Source organism: Canis lupus, chromosome 28 (assembly GCF_011100685.1).
Source record: "Canis lupus familiaris isolate Mischka breed German Shepherd chromosome 28, alternate assembly UU_Cfam_GSD_1.0, whole genome shotgun sequence".
Classification (NCBI taxonomy): domain Eukaryota; kingdom Metazoa; phylum Chordata; class Mammalia; order Carnivora; family Canidae; genus Canis; species Canis lupus.
The window spans coordinates 14,508,699-14,529,516 of record NC_049249.1 but is presented as its reverse complement, the minus strand read 5'-3'; the positions used below and the strand labels follow the sequence as shown (position 1 = coordinate 14,529,516).

The following is a 20,818-nucleotide window of genomic DNA, read 5'->3' as shown; positions in this document are numbered from 1 at the left end:
AATGTAGGAGCTTCTCGGGTATTCTCTGTCCAGAGAATGGGAGAGACATGCTTTAGGGGTTGGATTGGGACTCCTGCCCACACCAGTGATTTCCTATATAATGGAACTCAGGCCAGGCAGTGCATTTCTGTGTGCCTCTATTTCCCTGTCTGCAAAATGAGGGCACTCCTGAAGTCTGCCAGCCTTTAGTTCAGCCACCATTTGTTAAATGCCTTCAGTGCCTCTCACTCAAGACGAGAGCACTGGAGAGAGATGCAATGGAGAACTTCATTAAAAGATAAGCCACAGTCACTGGACCCAGTTAGGTAAATGCTGCCTAGATAGATGGTGTGGACACCAAACACTGCCTCTCAGCTGAGACCTGTAATTGAGGTGGGCAGGTTTCCTGTCTGTTTCAGGTAGGACAGGCTGAGACTTTGTTGTTCAAAGAAAGAAGGCTCGTATAGCAAGATTCCTGCAGCTCCCACTCATCAAGTAGGTTTACAGAGAAAATGACAATTGTCAATGTCACTAATTAACATTCGTCTTTAGTACAGCAACTGTAAGTGGATCTGAAGCCTTTATATTAGATTTCCCTAGAACTATGTGGGGTTAAAAAGCAGGAGTATTTTGTGTTAATATATTCTCTTTCATTCCCAGATCCTGAAATCCTTTACCAACAGATAGCTAGTTCTCAATGCTACCCCTGTGGGGAATGTGGCAAGGGCCACCGTCCCTGTTCCCCAGCTGGGAGGCCTGGGTCACAGAAGAGTTCGAAGCCCTGCAGTGGGGGGATGGAAACCAAGACTGTCACCCTCTCGTTAACTGTTCCGGCTTTGGACTACAGAGCAAGGTATTAGAAAGCCAAACGGCAGGTTAAACCAACAGTGGACCTGGTATACCTCTGTTACAGAAAAGCAGAAATGCTTTTTTGAATTCCAAAAATTTATTGGAATTGGATGTTTTTATTGGATCTGTTTAAATAGATAATAAATACATATACCTGGTTCCTCAGAAGGTACAAAGGAGTAGAATGTAAGTCTCCCTACAACCTCTGTGTCAGTGTACACCGTTCCATCCTGGAGAAGACCGGTGACCAGGTTCTTAAGAGCTATTCTATATACATGTATATTCTATTCTATATACATGTATATGTATAGACATATACATAAAATATTTTTCCTTTCTCACACATGATATATATAAACTATTCTGCATATAGAGACTATGTTAAAATGAAAATGAAATTAACAGATAATCGGGGTTGGGAGGCGTATGGGAACGCAGAGATTGGCACAGGGTCCTGGGGAGAAGGTCCAACACTCTCAAACTGAGCTGCTGGCTTTCTGGGCCCCACTTTGGAGAACAGTATATGTAACACCAGGGGGGATGCATGAGTTCTGAGCTTCTTAGAGAGACCTACCCCAAAATGTGGGTAGTTGTGGTCTCACATTGGGTTTTCTACATAAACAATGGAAAGTCAGCTCAAATTTGAAATTAAGAGGTCAGGGCATCCCGCCCCAGAATGTTCTCTTAGCAGAGTTTCTTCTCAGGTAGGAACTGAGAGTCCTTTGATGTGCTGCATACCATGTGGGGTTTAGGGGTGCCCTGGGAGTGTTCATTGTGTGTCAGGCTCTTAAAAAGTGATAAGCACTTTTAACATGTTATATTGCTTAATCCTCGTCATTTTATCATCTCCGTTGTGCCTCTGAGGAAATGGAGGTTTTACTAATACGTGGCAGAGGTAGGAAAGCTTGACCTGACTTCTGTGTTCTACCCTCCCACTGACTCCCATGGGGTTCTTCCCAATGTCTGCACCTGAAGAATCGAATCCAAACTCCTCAGCCAGGATTCGAGGACTCTCTCCCATCTGCACACAGTTCTTTCCTAGGTTTCTCTCTTCTGGTTCCTTGTCACACACTGCCTGCTTGAGTCACACCAGATCGCTGTTACTGGGCCTTGCATTCATACAGGCCTTTGCTCAGGCCATTCCTTTCACGTGGAATCCTCTCTCTGCTCTGCCTGGCAAACTGCCAATGCAATTTTTCTAAAACTCAATCTGTCTTACCTCACTGTTTAAAACCTCTCTGTGTCTCCTCACCACCTAATGTGATCAAGACCAATGTCTTAACTTTAAACAGAGGAGCTTCATATTCTGGGTCCCACTGATATTCAAGCTCACCTCTCCCACTTCCATTTCCTACTTAATGCTCCACGCCCATCATCTCCTTACAGTTCCCTAAACATTTTGGGCAAATCTGTTCCAGGTCTTCGCATATAAAATATTCTTCCCACCCTCCCCTTTGCTTGCCTAATTCCTACTTGTCCTTCTGATCATTGCTCGGGTACCTCCTCAGAGGGCCTTTTTTGTCTCTTTCTAAGAAATCTGTCCCCTTCTACACCCCCAGTATATATGTTTTAAAATATCTTTTTTCTATCCTGAACTCCTCCAGGTCAGTTAATGTCTGGTTCCTCGGAGCCTCACATGGCACCCTGGCACCCAGGTTGTCTCGAGAAATAAGTGATGATTGGAAGAACTGATGAATGGGTGGAAGGATGAGCTAGAATTTAGAGTCCCCGAGTGGGGCCTAGGTACACAGTCTGACCTTAGACCTTTCTTTTTTTTTTGCCAGCTGCTCCCTGATAGTCTTGCAATTACTCCTATTATTTGGAACCTCTTCACTGCAATGTGACCTTGTTTATGTGGGTTTACCTCTTTGAGACTCAGTTTCCTCAAATGTAACATAAGAAGGTAGGAGCATTTGATCCCTACTGTCCCTTTCAGATCAAATGTTCCATGAATCCACGCTGCTTGCAGAGCAGAAGAAATTTTCCAAGCACTGTGTGTCTGTGTGTAGGGAGAACACCAGTATTGCTGCTGGTTGCAAGAGATTTTCAGAGACTCTAGCTTAACTCTTTAGCTCAGAGATTGGCAAACTATGGCTGATGGGTCCAATCTCTTTCACTGCCTGGTTTTGTATGGTTCACAAACTACACACGTGTTTAAATTTTTAAATGATTGGGGAAAAAAATAAAAAGAGTATTTCATGATGCGAAAATTATGTGGGATTTAAATTTCAGCATCTGGGGGTGCCTGGGTGTCTCAGTGGGTTAAGCATCTGCCTTCAGCTCAGGTCATGATCCTGAAGTCCTGGGATCAAGTCTGGCATCAGGCTCCCTGCTTCTCCCTCTGTCTCTGCCCCTCCCTTCTGCTCATGCCCTCTCTCTTTCACTCTCTCTCAAATAAATAAATACAATCTTTAAAAAACCCACAAATTTCAGTACCCATAAATAAAGTTGTATTGGAATGTATCTGTGATTATTTGTTTACACATTGTCCATAGCTGTTTCCATACTACAACAGCAGAGGTGAGTAACTGCAACAGAGATCACATGTTGAGTAATTGCAACAGAGATAGCATGGTAAAATATTTACCATCTGGCCTTTTACAGAAAACACTGGCCAACCCCTATGCTGACTCAAGAATTCTCAGTGGCTTCCATCTAATCTCTAACAGCTCTGTCCAACAGAAATATAACGGGAGTCACATATGTAATTTAAAATTTTCTAGTAGCTATGTTGGGACGCCTGGGTGGCTCAGTGGTTGAGTGTCTGCCTTTGGCTCAGGGTGTGATCCCCATCCTGGGATCGAGTCCTGCATCGGGCTCCTTGTGGGGGGCCTGCTTCTCCCTCTGCCTATGTCTCTGCCTTTGTGTGTGTGTCTTTTTTTTTTTTTAAGATTTTATTTATTCATTCATGAGAGAGAGAGAGAGAGAGAGGCAGAGACACAGAGAAGCAGGCTCCATGCAGGGAGCCGGATGTGGGACTTGATACCAGGTCTCCAGGATAAATAAATAAAATCTTTTAAAAAAACAAAAATAAATAAAATTTTTTAGTAGCCATGTTAAAAAATAACTTTTAAAAATTATTTTAAAAAGTAAGACTGATGATATATTTTATTTAACATGATTTAGAAAAATATTTCAACATGCAATCAATACAAAAATTAATGAAATTTTACATTCTTCTTTTTATACTAAATTTTCAAAATCTTATGTGTGTTTTGTGCCTACAGCACACCTCAAATTGGACTAGCCACATTTTAAGTGCTCAGTAGCCACATATGGCTAGTGACTAGTATATTGACAGGTCAGGGCTATCAATCAAGTTCAAATGCTGATATGAAATTAGAGGTCCTGCGTTCTTTGGCCTTAGTTTCACTCTTAACTACCTCCTTAAATGCCAGCCACACAGATCCATTCTGGGCCTCTTAAATTAGATACAATCTTCAACCTCTGCTTCTTTGCTCACTTTTTCCTTCCTTCCCTGCTTCCTTCCTTTACTTTCTCCCTTCCTTTCTCCCTTATCCCCCCTTTCCTTCTTTCTTTCACAACTTTATTCAGATGTAATTCACATTCTATGCAATTCATACATCTAAAATGTACAATTCAATGGTTTTCAGTATATTCTGAGTTGTGCACCATCACCACAATCAATTTTGGGACATTTCAGTTCCCTAACAAGATACTCCATTCCCTTTAGCAGTCACCCTCATCCCCCAAATCCTCCCCTAGCCCCGGCAACCACGGATCTGTTTTCTGTCTTTCTGAATTTTGCTGGTCATTTTATACAAATGGAATCATACAATATATAGTATTTTGCGACTAGTTTCTTGCACTTAGCATAATGTTTCAAGGTTCTTCCTTGTTGGAGTGTGTAACAGTGCTTCATTCCTTTTTATTGCTGAGTAATATTCCATTGCTCCTTCCTTTGTGCTATGCTCTCTTCCTCTAAGACCTTCCCTTCAAGATATTGAGCCCCAAGGCCCCAACGAAAACCCAAGAAGGGAAAGAAAAATCTGCCCTTCTTAGTCCACAATGTTTAAGATAAAACACAGGACCTGTTCAGACTTTTAGAGGAAGAAATGAAATAAAGACTTTTTGAAATCATTACCTTTGTAACAAAATATATCTCTCTTAAAAAAACAAAAAAACAAAAAAACAAAAAACAAACAAACAAACAAAAAAACAAAAAACCCATAAACCTCAACATGGTCCAAAAGGAAAACTTTGGATCAAACTACTGATGACTCTAGAATAGTGTACTGGGTGAGCCCATTTGGTGCAACGATAAACTGAATACGGCAACCCAGCCTCAGCTTAGAGACTTCCACAGCACAGATCAGAAGCAGTCTGACCCAGTTCCAACCTGCCTTCATCAGGCAGGATTAGATATTAGGATTATGCTTCAGGTGATTGTCTTTTTTTTTAAGATTTATTTATTTTAGAGAGAGAGGGGAGAAAGAGCAAGGGGAGGGGCAGAGGGAGAGAATTTTCAAGCAGACTCTCCCCCCACCCACTGAGCGTGGAGCCCCAGGACTCATGAGATCATGACCTGATCCAAAGGGAGAGTCCCACACTCAACCCACTGAGCTACCTACCCAGGGGACCTGGATTATGCTTCAGGTGATTCTGACTCTTCTAAGACCCCACTGTCATCTCCTCTCCACCTTCCTCCGGCTTAAGTGCATGCTCGGCCATGGCTCCATCTTTCCTCTTCCTCTCTTGACTCCTCCTTTCCTATTGCTCCCCCTTACCTCTCCCCTTTCCTCTTCACCTCTGTCCCTTCTTAGTCTCTTCTTTTTTGATCTCCCTCCTATTCACAAACTCTTCCCTTCTTTTCCACATCAGCTCCCTCCTTCCCTTGCCTCCCTGCACTGCCATCACTTTTCCTCTCTCCCCGTCTTTTCTCTCAGGGTGTCCCACATTACGTACGTGGAGCTGGGCCATCCTTGGGCTCATTTCACAGAAGACAGCCAAGGATCCAGGAGTCAGATCCAAGGATGAAATTCAGCCACATCACTTGAGGACAGTGAAGTAGAAGCTAGGTTCCTCAGCCTCCCTCACAGGATTGAAGTTCTAAAGTGGCAGAGAGTGAGCCTTATCCGTTTCAAGCCACCCTGGGGAGGAGAGTAGAAGATGCACACGGGTCCTAGAGGCACCAGTTACCTCCGTGATCTTTCCTTCACACCTTGTCGTCACCTTGGTGCCTCCTGCGCCCCAACACACATTCTTTCTCTCTCCTCGGGGTGGGGGGTGCCCTTATGCTGTCTCCCCATCTTTGATCTCCTCCCACCCTTTCTCCAGCTCTGCTCCTCTCGGGTTCCCTTCCCACTTTTCCAACTCTTTTCCGGTCCCTCTTCAGGTGAGACCCTCACTGTACAGGTACCGTGCGTGCTCCCGCCACTTCAGGTCACGTGACCCCCAGCGCCCAGGGGCGTGTCCGCAACTGGAAGACCCGGCTCACCTGCGCGCCTTCTGATTGGTTGGGCCTCTCGGGCCACCGCCTGCTTCTGCGCAGTCACGTGGGCGCAGTCACGTGGCCCCAGTCGCGTGGCCCGGGCCTCTGGGATCTAGGACCATTACTTTCCGCTGTGGGTGAGCTCGGGTTAAGTTTTAAAACTTCTCCTCTTTCTCCTGTTTGTTGAGTTTTCCATGTTATTCTGTTCACTGGTGCTTGCTAAAGAAACTCGGAAGTACATAAAAGTGAAAACAGGCAATTTCTTCCAGTGCCATGTTGCTGCTTCCTGATCTTAGCGTCTAGGTGGGAATGTGATCTTCTGTATTGTTGTTAAAACATTGGAATCCTGCTGTAAGAGTAATGGAAGTAATAGATAAAATTTATTGCTGTTTTCTATGTGCTCTTTACACTTAGCTACTGTTATTCTCAATTACAGGTAAGAAACTGGCCTTACCGAGGCTAGATCATTTGCCCTAGGTCTTCAGTTACTAAATAAGTAGTAGAGCCAGGATTTGAATCTGAGTCTGATTCCAGAGCCCTTGTACAGCGTCTCCCCTGCGTGGGTGGCTTTTATTTATTTTTTATTTATTTTTATTTTTTTATTTTTTGTTATTGTGGGTGGCTTTTATATGCAGTGTCTATTCTCCCCCTAATTTGGGAATAATTCCCCTGGATGTTAACTCTCCTATAATTTTATGGTCTCTGTGCAACATGCCCTATTGGTATATTTGGAAGAGAAACGCAAAGCGAGGACTGAGTTAACTCCTTTAGAAAAGGCCCATCAAGCCTGATGGAGAGCCAGCCATCCTAACCTGTCAACAGGGATACCAAAGGCTGGACCACAAAGAGGCGGCCCTTGAGGGCGAGAGGTTCTCCCTGGCAATTAGTGACCCTGTGGCCACAGCTGCAGATGCTCAATAATAATAATAACAGTGAAGGCATGGGCTAGATGCCAAGCAATTTATAGACATTATTTCAGTCAGTCCCCACAGTAATTCTGCAAGGTGGGTGAAATGACTTTACCCAAAGTCAGTGTTGTTAGGATTCAAAACCCAGGGCTATCTAATGCTAGAGTGTGTGGTATTTCCATCTTGCCCTTTGCTTTTCTGTAAAAATGTAACAGTCACTAAGGGTGAGCCTCTCTTAGGTGCCTGGTACTCTGCTTGGATTTGTCCGCGTATTATTATCTCACTGAGTCTGCGCAGTAATCCTGTCAAAAAGATAAGATGATTTCCCTTCCACAGAGGAGGAAGCTGAGGTTCAGAAAAGTTCTGTAATGTACTCAAGATTATATAGCCTATTAGAAGGAGAAACAATATTCACACTCTTGATTTACTGACTCCTAAGCTTTTGCCCTCCATTTGCTGCCTATGCCAGGGCAAAGTTTTTATCTGGATTGAGGATTTAGACCAGAGCTGGGTTCAACCTGGGCAGAAACGTGTTTAGGGAACAGGTAAGAGCTCAGATCTGTCGGAATTTCTTCAGAGCTCCAGGTTCTTCCTGTGACATCTGCTATGGGGTGAACCAGAGCAAGGCTGTGAGAGGAGACAGCTGCTCCTCTTTCTATGAGGGGGTCAAAAGGAAACTGTGATGTTTCCATTGTGCTCTACTCTCCCCATCCTGTGCATCTAGGTACTGCTGAGCCTTCGGCTCTCTTGATTTTGTTTAAAAGAAGAAGATTCACAGGGGTGGAAAGAACTTTGAAGAAGAGTTATCAGTACAACCTTCCATTTGATGCTTCCCTGTGTCCCAGTTTCTTCCTCGGTTTCTCAGGCTTTCACAAGGTCTTGGGTAGGAGAGGTAAAATAACGGAGGTGGTAGCATTAGAACTGTAATAAATAGTTTTTGGTTCTGAGCACTTTACTTTTTAAATAATTTTTTAAAGATTTGTTTGTTTATTTGAAAGAGAGAGACAGTGCAAGCAAGGGGAGGGACAGAGGGAGAGAGAGAGAGAATCTCAAGCAGACTTCCCAGTGAATGCACAGCCTGACTTGGAGCTTGATCTCATGACCCCGAGATCACTACCCAAGCCAAAATCAATTCAGATGCTCAACTGACTGAGCCACCCAGGCATCCCATTTCTGAGCATTTTAAATCAGCCAGTCTTGGGGCACCTGGGTGGCTCATTGGTTGAGTGTCTCCCTTTGGCTCAGGTTGTGATCCCAGAGTCCTGGGATCGAGTCCTGCATTGGGCTCCTCGCTGGGAGCCTCCTTCTCCCTCTGCCTATGTCTCTGCCTCTCTTTGTGTCTCTCATGAAAAAATAAATGAAATCTTAAAAAAAAAAAAAAAAAACAGCCATTCTCAAAGTATGGTCTGGGGACCTCTGTGGGTTCCTAAGATCCTTTCAGGGTTCTACAAGGTCAAACTATTTTCTTTTTTTAAAGATTTTATTTATTCATGAGAGACACAGAGAGAGAGAGGCAGAAACACAGGCAGAGGGAGAAGAAGGCTCCGTGTAGGGAGCCCGATGTGGGACTCGATCCTGGGTCTCCAGGATCACACCCTGGGCTGCAGGTGGCACTAAATCGCTGAGCCACCGGGGCTGCCCTCAAACTTTTTTCATAATAATACTGACATGTTGTTTGCCTTTTTCACTCTCAATCTCTCACAAGTATATAGTGGAATTTTCCAGAAGCTACAGAATATGAAACTTCTGGAAAACCTTCATTCGTTTCATTCAGATTGTTGAATTTATTGCAACTGATTGAGGAAGCAAATATGAGGATCATGTCATCTATGAAGCCAGAAATAAGACAGATTTGCAAAAATGCAACAACCTTACTCCTCCTTGCAATTCATCTTTCTCTCCACCCTATCCCCAGGCAACCACTGATCTGCTTTCTGTTGGTTTGTATAGGTTGGTTTGTACTTTCTAAAATTTTAGGTACATGGATTATACAGTAAGTACTTTTTTTTTTTTTTTAAAGTAGGCACCACGCCCAGCATGGAGCCCAATTTGAGGCTTGAACTCACAACCCTGAGATCAAGACCTGCCTGAGACTGAGAGTTGGATGCTTAACCAATCAATTGAGCCACCTAGGCACCCCATAAGTACTCTTTTGGTCTGACTTCTCTCACTTCTGCAGAGTGATTTTGAAATTCATCCATGTTATTGTGTTGGGGATGAGATTTGAACTCTGATTATGCCACTCATTAACTGTATGACTTTGGGGAAATTACTTGTCTCTTCTTCAGAGAGGAAACAGTAAATAACTCCTATCTTGCATAGTCGTGAAGATTAAATAAGTCAATATACGTAAATAAAACATTCAGTTCCTGGTACTTACGGGGCGCTTGATAATTAGTAGTTATTTTTGAATATATGTTTGACGTAAGAATCAAGGAGGGTAACTAGTACAGCATGGGTATGGGGAGAATCTTGTTTAGAATAATTTGATTCATAGCTCAGATTTAACTATTTGCTAAACATTTCTCACTTGCACATCTCAAACCTCCACACATGCCAGGCTAACCAGGAAATTTTTCTTCAGTGAGGGCTGGGGACATGGAAATTGGTAGCTTTGAAAGTCCTGCCAATTTGGAGTTACCCTGTTGGAAAAAAACAAAATCCCACTAGGCTGCTTTGAAAATGGAAAAGGTGTATTCTTTTTCATCCTCGTTGATTCCAAGTCCAGCTGGCCAGGTTTACTCAAACTTGGAATGAAAACTCCATGTCTGGGGATGGTATGGGCTTCAGAAGGTTCTTGGCCAGAGGAAGTGGGAGATTGAGGTTTTCTGTGCGACTCGTTGCAGCTGAGCCTGGGTTGGAACAAGTGCTCAAACTGAGGAGTTTCTCAGAGAATCAGTATGGGATCCCCTGCTTCTCTGCCTTTCTAAGCGCCGAGGACCATGGGGACCTGTTATAATCATGTTGTGTTTGCTACTGGCAACTGAAGCTTCTTGTATCCTCATGCTGCTGGGAGGTAACTGCTTTTTCCTAAGCCTGAAGACACAGTCTGAGAGAAAAAGAACACAAAGAGGACAAGAGAAGAGAGAAGGAGAGAGGAGGGAGGGTGAGAGAGCGCTGAATTGATTGCTGTCTGTTCAGGTCTAGCTGGAAAACACAATGAAGTGAAAAGGCTTCTTGGTTGGTGTGCTTTTCTTCATTTTTTTCCCCAGGGTTTGAAGTGGGGAGGGAGGGATGGGAAAACAGAAAGGAAGAGGTGGAGGATTGGCAAGGCCTGAGCAGAAGCAGCACGAAGACTTCAGGGCCAGGGAGGGGAAAGTAACTTGGGGATTCTGGGACCCTCAGAAGGATTGGCCCTTCCTGGCCAATCCCTTACTTCCACAAGAGACTGTGGCTCAGGGTGATGCTGCCAGTAGTGCATTTGGAATGAAGAAAAGCCAAGTAGCTGAAGCCTGCCCATCCCTGTCCTAGAAAAAAAACACCATATAAGTTTTCTTCCAGTTGAGTGTGGGATGGGTGTTGATGTTGGTTTTATTTTTTTCCAGTATAGAGTATTTTGAAAATTTTTATTTTACTACTTTATGCGCAGCATTATCCGAAGTGCTTTACAGGCCTTATCTCAGTTAATTCTTACAACCACCTTGCAAGATGTGGGTTCTATTATTAACTCCATTTTATAGATTAAGAAACAGAAGCTAGAAAGGTTGAGTAAAGAACCAAGGTAACCGGTAAGCAGCAGAACCAGGCTTCATCCTCAGGTCTCTCTGAACTCTGAGCCTGCATTCTTAAGTACTATACTATGCCTGCATTTCCATATAGTCTTTTAAATAGCTCACAGTTTACTGTTACTGGGAGGGAAGGAGGGAGATAGACAGTCATGTGTGAAAGCCACTATGCTACAATGTAATCACAACAGGCTGGACTAACTAGTGAGTTGGAGGCCTTTGGAAGCCAAGGAAGAGAATGTGTACTACTTCTATAAGCCTGGGTTGATGGGTTTAAGGAAGTCTTTTTACTTCTTCTTCTTCCTTTTTTTTTTTTTTTAACATGACTTTTTAAAAGATTAAAAACTCAAGCTACAGAACTTACTGCCTGACATGAAACCCAGCTCTGCCACTTATTAGCACTGTGACCCTGGTTAAATTAGTTACCCTCAGGGCACCTAGGTGGTTCAGTTGGTTAAGCATCTGCCTTCAGCTCAGGTTATGATCCCAAGGTTCTGGGACCGAGCCCCTGTGTTGGGCTCCCCACACAGTGGGGAGCTGGCTTCTCCTTCTCCTCCTCGTTCCTGCTCTCTGTCGCATGCTCTCTCTCAAATAAATAAATAAAATCTTTTAAAAAATTATTCTCTCTGAGATTCAAGCTCTTCATCTATAAAATGAGGATACATCCATTCAACAGACGTTTACTGTGAGCTGTTTTGTGTCAGACACTGTTTTAAGCAACAGAGAGATATTGGTGAACAAGATAGACAAGACCTTGACACTTCCAGAGCTTTAGGATAATAATCATACCTACCTCATGGTGCTGAAGGGTCTGGAACATCTAGCTCTTCACTCCTATCTTTTCTTTCCTCAACTCAAGCTCCATTTCCTCCATTTCCAAAGAAGTCTTCCCTGACCTGCCTGACTAGGTCCATTTCCATAGGACTGTGGACCTACCCTTTATAACACTAGGCATCATTGTAAGCGGTTTGATTCTTTGAAGCCTGTAAATTCCTTGAGGACAGGTACAGTGTCTGATTTCTGGTTTGGTTTTGTTTTTAACTCAGCAGTGACTAGTTCATATTAGGCTTTCATCAAATACTTGTTGAATGAGTAAATGAAATGAGATAATGCATGTAAAGGAGTTGGTGTGTGGACTTGGCACAGTCAGCACATAGTGAAATACTCTCTTCTGTTATAACTTGGCACTTACTCTTCTTGATTTGAAAACTGAAATAGCCCCATCCACACCTACTTGTCTTTGACATCTACTGCTGTGCAATGGATTCTGCTGGTTGATACTTAACTGCCATTGCCCCTTTCTTGTTGGCAGACCCTGGATGCTATGTGATTGTTCACCCTTCCCCTCAGACTAGTAAGCAGCACAGCTAGTCCAAAAATCTACAGATGGCCAATAAGCAAGTGAAAGATGCTCGACGTCTCTAATTGTTAGGGAAAATAAATCAAAACCACAGTAGGCTACTACATCACACTGATTAGGATGGCTGCTATATAAAAACACTGAAAAAAAAACCCCAAACCAGGAAATAACAGTGTTGGTGTGGATGTGAAGAAATTGGAACCCCCCCACCAAAAAAAAAAAAAAAAGAAATTGGAACCCTTGTGGGAATGTAAAATGGTGCAGCTGCTATGGAAAACAGGATGGCAGTTCCTCAAAAAATAAAAAATAGACTTACTATTTGACACAGAAATTCCCCTTCTGGGTATATGCCCTTCAGAATTGAAAGCAGGGTCTTGGGCAGCCCCGGTGGCTCAGCGGTTTAGTGTCGCCTTCAGCCCAGGGCGTGATCCTGGAGACCCGGGATCGAGTCCCACGTCGGGCTCTCTGCATGGAGCCTGCTTCTCCCTCTGCCTGAGTCTTCTCTCTCTCTGTGCGTCTCTAATGAATAAACAAAAATCTTAAAAAAAAAAAAAAAAGCAGGGTCTCAAAGAGATATTTCTACACTCATGTTCATAGCAGCATTATTTGTAAAAGCCAAAAGGTGGAATAACCCATGTGTATTGGTGGATGATAGATAAATAAAATTTGGCATATACATTCAATGGAATATGATTAGCCTTAAAAAGGAAATTCTGACACATACTTCAATATGGATGAACCTTGAGGACATCATGTTGAGTGAAACAAGCCAGATACAGAAAGACAAATAGTGCATGATTCCACTTATGTGAGATATCTAGAGTAGTCAAATACATAGAGACAGAAAGTAGAATGGTGGTTACTGGGGCTGGGAGAAAGAAGATGGGGAGTTACTGATTAATAGGCACAGAGTTGCAGTTTTATCAGATGGAAAGAGTTCTGTGGATGGATGGTGGTATTGGTGACACAATAAAGTGGATGTACATAAAGCTTTACATTTGAAAATGGTGAAGATGGTCAGTTTAAAAAAATACTTTATTTATTTATTTGAGAGAGAGAGAACGCAGGAGAGAAAACCAATCTGACTCCACATTGCACACCACTCCGATCTCCCTTCAAGGAAGAACTTGCAATGTGGCTGCCCTTTTGAGTCAAACCTATGCTCTTCATAGGCAACCCATGCTAATGACTGAGCATGGTGGGGGTGCCAGGGCCTGGCCATTTCTGCCTATGTAGGACTCCTCTTAACCGGCAGTCCTTCCTGTAGAGCCTTTCTCTGCCCAATCTGGCTTCTCCCCTCTTTTATCTTTACCAGGCATTACCACCCTCCACCCCAACCTGCTTGCACATCGCCCTGTATCTCAGCGCTTGCTTCCTGGAGAACCCATTTGACACAGAGTGGAAAATAATAATGACTCCTTTTAAGGGATTTGTGCAGCCTGGTCTGAAAATAGTAGGCCTGCTTGTTCTTTCTTGTCTGTCTGTCTGTCTATCTATCTATCTATCTATCTATCTATCTATTTATTTATTTATTTAAAAGATTTTATTTTCCTATTTATTCATGAGAGACACAGAGTGAGAGAGAGGTAGAGACAGGCAGAGGGAGAAGCAGGCTCCATGCAGGGAGCCCGATGTGGGATTCGATCCCGGGTCTCCAGGATCACACCCTGGGCTGCAGGCAGCACTAAACTGCTGCGCCACTGGGGCTGCCCTCTTGTCCTTTTTAAAAAAGATGTATTCATTTATTAGAGAGAGATTGAGTGTGAATGTGTGTGTGAGGAAGGGCAGAGGGAGAGAATCTCAAGCAGACTCCCCCGCTGAGCACAAGCCTGATGCAGGGCTTGATCCCATAACCCTGAGATCATGACCAGAGCTGAAACCAAGAGCCAGACACTCGATTGTACAACCCAGGTGCCCCTATATCGTTCTAAACACATTCCAAGTACTTGGAATAACAGATCAGCAGACACTCTAATTGAGTGAATGGTAAGTACTTATTCATGCTAGCACTGTACTAGAGGTCTTACATTCTTTATCTCATTCAGCCCTCAAGGAAGTCCTATGAGATGGGCATAAGTAGCCTTATTTACCAGATTGAGTAAAACCCAGTCTTGAAATACTAGGTGATACATTCCCAGGTCACATCAGAAGGTGACAGATCTCATTTTATTCAGATCTGGCTGTCACCCTGTCAGAGAGCTCTGCTTTCCCTGTCTAAAATACCTCCTCTACCTTCATTCTCTACTCATCTACCCACTGTACCACTCTTGACGTTACCTGTTTATGTGTTTATTGTCTGTCTCTCTCTCTGAAAGGGAAACTTACCAGGGCAGTGGTCCTGTCTTACTTAGTGCTGTATGCTCAGAACCAAGAACAGTGTCTGTACTGAGCAGTGCTCAACTAGTCAGTGAATGGATGCATAAAGAAACTAATCTCATCTTCAGGTCATGTTTATATTCATTGTTTTAAATAATAATATACCCTATTTGAATAATACTGCAGTTTACAAAGTGTTTCTACTGTCCTCTCCTTTGGTCCTCACAGAAGTCTTTGAGGTTGGACTGACACTGTTGCTTCTTCTAGAAGGCCCCCTAACACTAGCTGTTCTCTGTGCCTGGAATGCTTTCCTTCCGCTTCTTTGCCTACATCACTCTATGCCTCCTTTGTCACTTCCTTAGGGAGGCTGGCCCTGGCCTTACAGCCTGGGTTAGGAACCTGAGCTACATGCTCTCATCATACCTTATAAATCTCTTGTAGGCCTTATCACAATGGTAGTTAAATAATTACATAATTATTTTATGATCGACTCCCCTACTAGCCAAGGCTCCATGAAGACAGGGTCTTGCTGTGCCTGTATATACCTATGCGCCTGATACATTGTGGTGCTCATTATATACATATATGTATATGAATATGCATGTGTACTTGGACACCTATGTGTCTAAAATGAATTATTTCCAATCAACCGATGGGGAAATCAAAACCCTATGTTCTAGGGATGCCTGGGTGGCTCAGCGGTTGAGCATCTGCCTTCAGCTCAGAGCATGATCCTGGGATCTGGGATCAAGTCCCACATGAGGCTCCTTGCAGGGAGCCTGCTTCTCCCTCTGCCTGTGTCTCTGCCTCTCTCTCTGTCTCTCATGAATAAATAAATAAAATCTTAAAAAACAAACAAACCTGTGTTCGAGGTTGTAGGCTGGAAAACTATTTTGTTTGTTACTCATAGTAAGAAATTTATTGTCCATTGTGACCCCAGGAAACACATTCACACACATATGCAATAGTGCTTATACTTATTATGGACTAAGCACTGATATTTTTTTTAAGCACTGATATTTTTATATTATATTCAACTTGACTCCATTAAAAAATGTGTAGTTCCAATTTATTTCACTAATTTCATGACCAACTGTTGTCTGAACAACCTTGGCCTAAGTGATTTGTTCAAGGTCACCTGACTAGCATAGTGGTGGGATCAGAAAAATAATTCAGTTTTTTCATACCTAGTATACTTTGGTGGATTTCTTACCCTAAGGAAGACTATCACAAAGTCTTGTATCAGTTTTGATAACCAAAGAACAAATTTGTTCTGCTTTTCAGCCATAATTAAGGCAATGCCAGTCTCACCATCTGTAGGCATTTCAATTTGGTTCGTCCAAATACCTTGGCTCTCTGCAGCGCAGCTGCTCAGAAGGTTCTTCTCAGAAACTCTAAAGGAAAAGATTTAGTCATAATGGGTGGCACACCTATACTTGTGGAATTCTCATCCGAATTACACCAAACATTAACATATGGAGAAAGGCACATGGCATATTAAATGATTTACTGGGGTCAAAGATCGAGTCAATGGCAGGCCTACAGTTAACCTGCCACACATCCTCAGAGTCTGCTGGCTGGCAGAAGGAAGCCTGGGCTAGGCAGGGCAGCCTGGACCTGGTCAGCCATCAGCCAGTTAATCTACAACGGCACCTTTTCCTACCAGAGGCAGGTTTGACTTGAACTCCTGGGAGACCTGCCTTCTTGGAATCTAGATTTCTCTGCTTCAGAGTCTAGTTTGGCTAGTGTTGGACACAGAAGCCTAGAGAAGGCTGAAACTTGTTTATTTGTTCTTTTATTCCTGGATTTATAATTTGACCTTAATATACTGTATGTCTGTACATGTGTTGATCTCAAAAAAATGTTTGAGCTTGCCTGCTTCTCAGGCCATGTTGGCAGGCAGCTGTTAAAGCCATCAGCGATGTTTGCTTCCAGTTACAAAAGAAAACATTCTCTATTTGGGGCTATGTTGTTGTTTTTTTTTTCTTTCCTGATTTAAAAGGGGAAATATGGTTCCCAGTAGAGATGTGGGGCTGCCCCATCCCCTTCAGAGCTGAGAATGACTAAGAACCCTTTTCGGCACACCTGGTTCAGGATCTTTCTAATATTCAAGCTCTTTTTCTCTCCCCGTGGAAGTATTCTTAGGGGATTTAGTTTAGAATTGTTTGAGCAACTGGGCAGGTTTTTTGCCCTTCCCCGGGGATATAGTTTATAGTTCAACATCTCCCTCAAATTCTGGTGTGCTGTTAGTTAAGGAAGAGTCAGGTTTGTCCCATTCTCAGGTGCACTGATGACACAGCTGCTGATGGGACCAAGGAAACATGAGTCATTCTAACCTCTGCCCAGAACCTTTGAAAGAATGCACAAACCCTGACCTTGCTTTGGAGAGACCATCTGGGGAAAACTGTATTTCCCCAAATATATAGAAAATTGAGAGTTCCTCTGGGTGGGGAGTAGGGAAAAACAGATGGCAAATGTGGGGTTTGCATATGCAAATATTTGTTTCAGAGAAAATGATTTAACATGGTAAGTACACTCTTGAAAGACTGACCTGGGGATGCCTGAGCGGCTCAGCGGTTAAGCATCTGCCTTCCGCTCAGGGTATGATCCTGGGATCTAGGATCAAGTCCCACATCAGGCTCCTTGTGGAGAGCCTGCTTCTCCCTCTGCCTGTGTCTCTGCCTCTCTCTCTCTCTCTCTCTGTCTTTCATGAATAATAAATAAAATCTTAAAAAAAAAAATGACCTGGGGAGGAGCATGGGAAGAGTTGGAGGTAAAGGGGAGGGAAGAACGGAGAAGCCAGACAATAGGTGGGAAACAAGACACAAGGCAGTGTGATTTGCTGGAGATTGGAGGTGCCTTTGGCAGACCAAAGCTCAGTAACCAGCTGGAAGAGGGAGGGATGGGAAGAGTTGAAAACGAGGAATGGAAACCTCCAGGGAAAGTATGGCTGCCTAACTGAAAGAGGCTTGGAGGAAAAAAAAAAAAAAGGAACTCAACAAATAGTGCCTCAGAAGATTCCAGCAATGGTTAGAATTACAGGACAGTTTGGACTTTTAGTGGAAGATGCCATTTAAGCTACTACATGAAAGGTCTCAAGAACCCCAGGATTTCTTATTGAAGGACAAAGTCAAGTTGAAACTGCTAATCACCTGAACGCATGACTCTAAGAAACAAGACTTTTGGGATCCCTGGGTGGCGCAGCGGTTTGGCGCCTGCCGTTGGCCCAGGGTGTGATCCTGGAGACCCGGGATCGAATCCCACATCAGGCTCACGGTGCATGGAGCCTGCTTCTCCCTCTGCCTGTGTCTCTGCCTCTCTCTCTCTCTCTCTCTGTGACTATCATAAATAAATAAAAATTAAAAAAAAAAAAAAAAGAAACAAGACTTTTAAATGGTATCTTTTTCAAAATTCCAGATTCCAGTTGTTTATTGCTGGCATATAGGCAAGTGATTGACCTTTGTATCCTGACCTTCTTTTTTTTTTAAATTTTTTTATGTATTTATGATAGTCACAGAGAGAGAGAGAGAGAGAGGCAGAGACACAGGCAGAGGGAGAAACAGAGGGAGAAGCAGGCTCCATGCACCGGGAGCCCGACGTGGGATTCGATCCCGGGTCTCCAGGATCGCGCCCTGGGCCAAAGGCAGGCGCCAAACCGCTGCGCCACCCAGGGATCCCGTATCCTGACCTTCTAACAAAGACTCTCTTTCCATTTATCTAGGCATCTTTGCTTGTTTCATTGGTGTTGTCTAGTTTTCTAGATGTAGATCCTATTCATGTTTGGTTAGATTTATACCTGGTATTTGGTTTTTTTGGATGCTACCGTAAATGGTTTTTAAAATTTCAGGTCTGAATTGCTCATTGCTCGTCTGCAGGAGAGCACAAGAAACTAGAATTTACCTTCTTAACTACCATTTTGAGCTTGTTCCCAAAGACACTCTGAGCCAGGGAAAGCTGGGGCGGGATGGGTCAGTAATCACAGTTGTCCCCTCTCTCTCCTTCCTCATTCTGTAAATATTTGTTTATTTCATTTGACTGAGTTGATGTTTGGCTAAAGAGCAGCTAGAGAGGAGGAGGTGCTGTTGAGGAGTAGGGGACAATGTCTTAAGTCTCAAGGTTAAGATCTTTGGAGGAGCAGTGTTAGAACTCTTAGTATTTTTTTTAAATTTTTTTTATTTATTTATGATAGAGAGAGAGAGAGAGAGAGAGAGAGAGAGACGGGGGAGAAGCACGCTCCATGCAGGGAGCCTGACGTGGGACTCGATACAGGGTCGCCAGGATCAGGCCCTGGACTGAAGGCGGTGCTAAACTGCTGAGCCACCTGGGCTGCCCGAACTCTTAGTGTTTGAGACAGAATGGTGGATGTGGGAAAGAAAACTAGCGATTGCACCAGCATGAGGGAGGGCTTTACCAAGTGATGTGAATAAAGATGAAGGCATATTGTGCCTGTGGTTCCATGTAATAGTCCACCAAATAGCATATGAATTGAGATTTAACTCCTGCTTTTGGCCCAGAGTAATTAGAGCATAATCAAGCCATTGCTGTGCTCATGTTTATGCTAATGTTTGTCTTGGAAATCAACGAGATGGAGAACATGACCAGTCCCTGTACAACTGGGGCTGGTTGTGGATGTGAGGCTTGTTGGTTGTGAGAAAGTGGGGCTTGCAGTGGAAACTAGGCTGAGAAAAGCGCGAGAAGCCTCTATTCCCCACCTTTTCATTCCCCTACTGCTTAGCAAGTAGTTTTCAGTAACGTATATTGTATATTGAACAAATCTGGAGGCAGCTCAGCAAAGTTGACATTAGTGCCCAAGTGTCCAAGGCAGGGCAAGGAGGAAATGATAGTTTAAACAACTCTTACCCGCAGAATCTAGGGTAACAGCTAAGTCAAGGTTTATATGGCTTCCAGGGTTTTTGTTTTGTATTTTACTGGGACAGCAGGTAGACCAACACCCTAGGCAGACAAGCTGTTGCTTACTCAGTGACCGAGGTAGCTGAGAAACATGGCTTCTACTTTTGGTTGGAGGCAAACCCATCTATGGTTTCATACCTTCTCTAAATCTGAAGACTGTCTGCTGAGCTGTCAGCAGATGAGATGCATAGCTGGGGAGGCTGCTGGTGTGCTGGAGGACCATGTAGAGCTAACATCTCTTAGTATCTCTTCTAATCAGGATCACTTATGATTCCCTGGAGCTGTGGTTAAAGAGCTGTGCCCTTTGCTGGAGAGACCCAATTTGTGGTGGGTGACTGCAGGGGAAGAGCCCCTGGGAGCCAGACCAAGGCTTTGGAGCAGAAGCCCCTGAGTTTTGAGGGCTGTGGGCAGAAGGTCACTGAAAAAGGTCAGAAGTACAGTGGGAGAACCATTCCTAAGAGGGCTGCTCTGAGTTGCAATTAATTAACATATAGTGGAAAGGATACCTTTATCTTCCTGTTGGAAGCCCAGCTTTTATTCTGGGTCCCAACGAAATAATTTACACAAGGGTCTCACTGGAACATTTCGAGCACTGACATATCATGTACATTTCTTTCATGCCTCTGCTAACACTAAAAAAGTTACCCAAGAACACCACCATTTTTTTCTTAGGCAAGGACCTAAAATTCAATGATATTACTTCACAGAAGGACCAATATTCATTAACAGTTAAATATAGAGAGAGGTTATGTGAGGCCAAGAGCATGAGCTATGCAATAAGTAGATCTGAGTTCAGTTTTCAGTTTTCACATACACTAGCTTTGCGGCCTTGGACAAATTGCTCGATCTCTCAGAGTCTCTAAAAAATAAAGGTAATAGGGATGCCTGGGTGGCTCAGTGGTTGAGTGTCTGCCTTTGGCTTAGGGTGTGATCCCGCATTGGGATCAAGTCCTGCATTGGGCTCCCAACAGGGAACCTATTTCTCCCTCTGCCTATGTCTCTGTCTCTGTGTGTCTCATGAATAAATAAATACAATCTTTTAAAAAATAGGGGTAATAATAACAATATCCATTCTGTTGACTTTACAGGCTATTGCTGTAAGCAAGGAAGTGCTATACATGATGATTTTTATTGGGCAAAATTGGAATCCATGCTCCCTGAAAATTATGCCAGACTAGAGTCCATTTAGAAGGACTGATATGGACCTATTAATATAGGCAGGTCATAAAGGGTAGGGGAAGTGAAAAGGGTCAGTGAACAAATATTTATTTACCATGTACTGTATGTAAAATGTTCTTGATACAGAGAGAGAAAAGTG

General features: G+C 43.4%; 1 protein-coding gene and 1 long non-coding RNA gene across 2 annotated transcripts in view; one reads left to right on the top strand and one right to left on the bottom strand.

Annotated features, from left to right (window-relative positions):
- Positions 1-3,976: 3,976 nt before the first annotated feature.
- LOC119866577 overlaps positions 3,977-20,818 on the bottom strand; it is a 38,268-nt gene continuing 21,426 nt past the window's right edge. Inside the window, exons 2-4 of the long non-coding RNA XR_005380520.1 lie at positions 12,590-12,792; positions 6,287-6,629; positions 3,977-5,939 (exon numbers count right to left, since the gene is read on the bottom strand). This is a non-coding gene — a long non-coding RNA (uncharacterized LOC119866577). The remainder of the gene's footprint in view (positions 5,940-6,286; positions 6,630-12,589; positions 12,793-20,818) is intronic.
- Positions 6,399-20,818, top strand: part of FBXW4 (F-box and WD repeat domain containing 4) — a 116,840-nt gene continuing 102,420 nt past the window's right edge. Inside the window, exon 1 of the mRNA XM_038578580.1 lies at positions 6,399-6,417. The gene's annotated coding sequence lies outside the window, so the exon portion shown is untranslated. The remainder of the gene's footprint in view (positions 6,418-20,818) is intronic.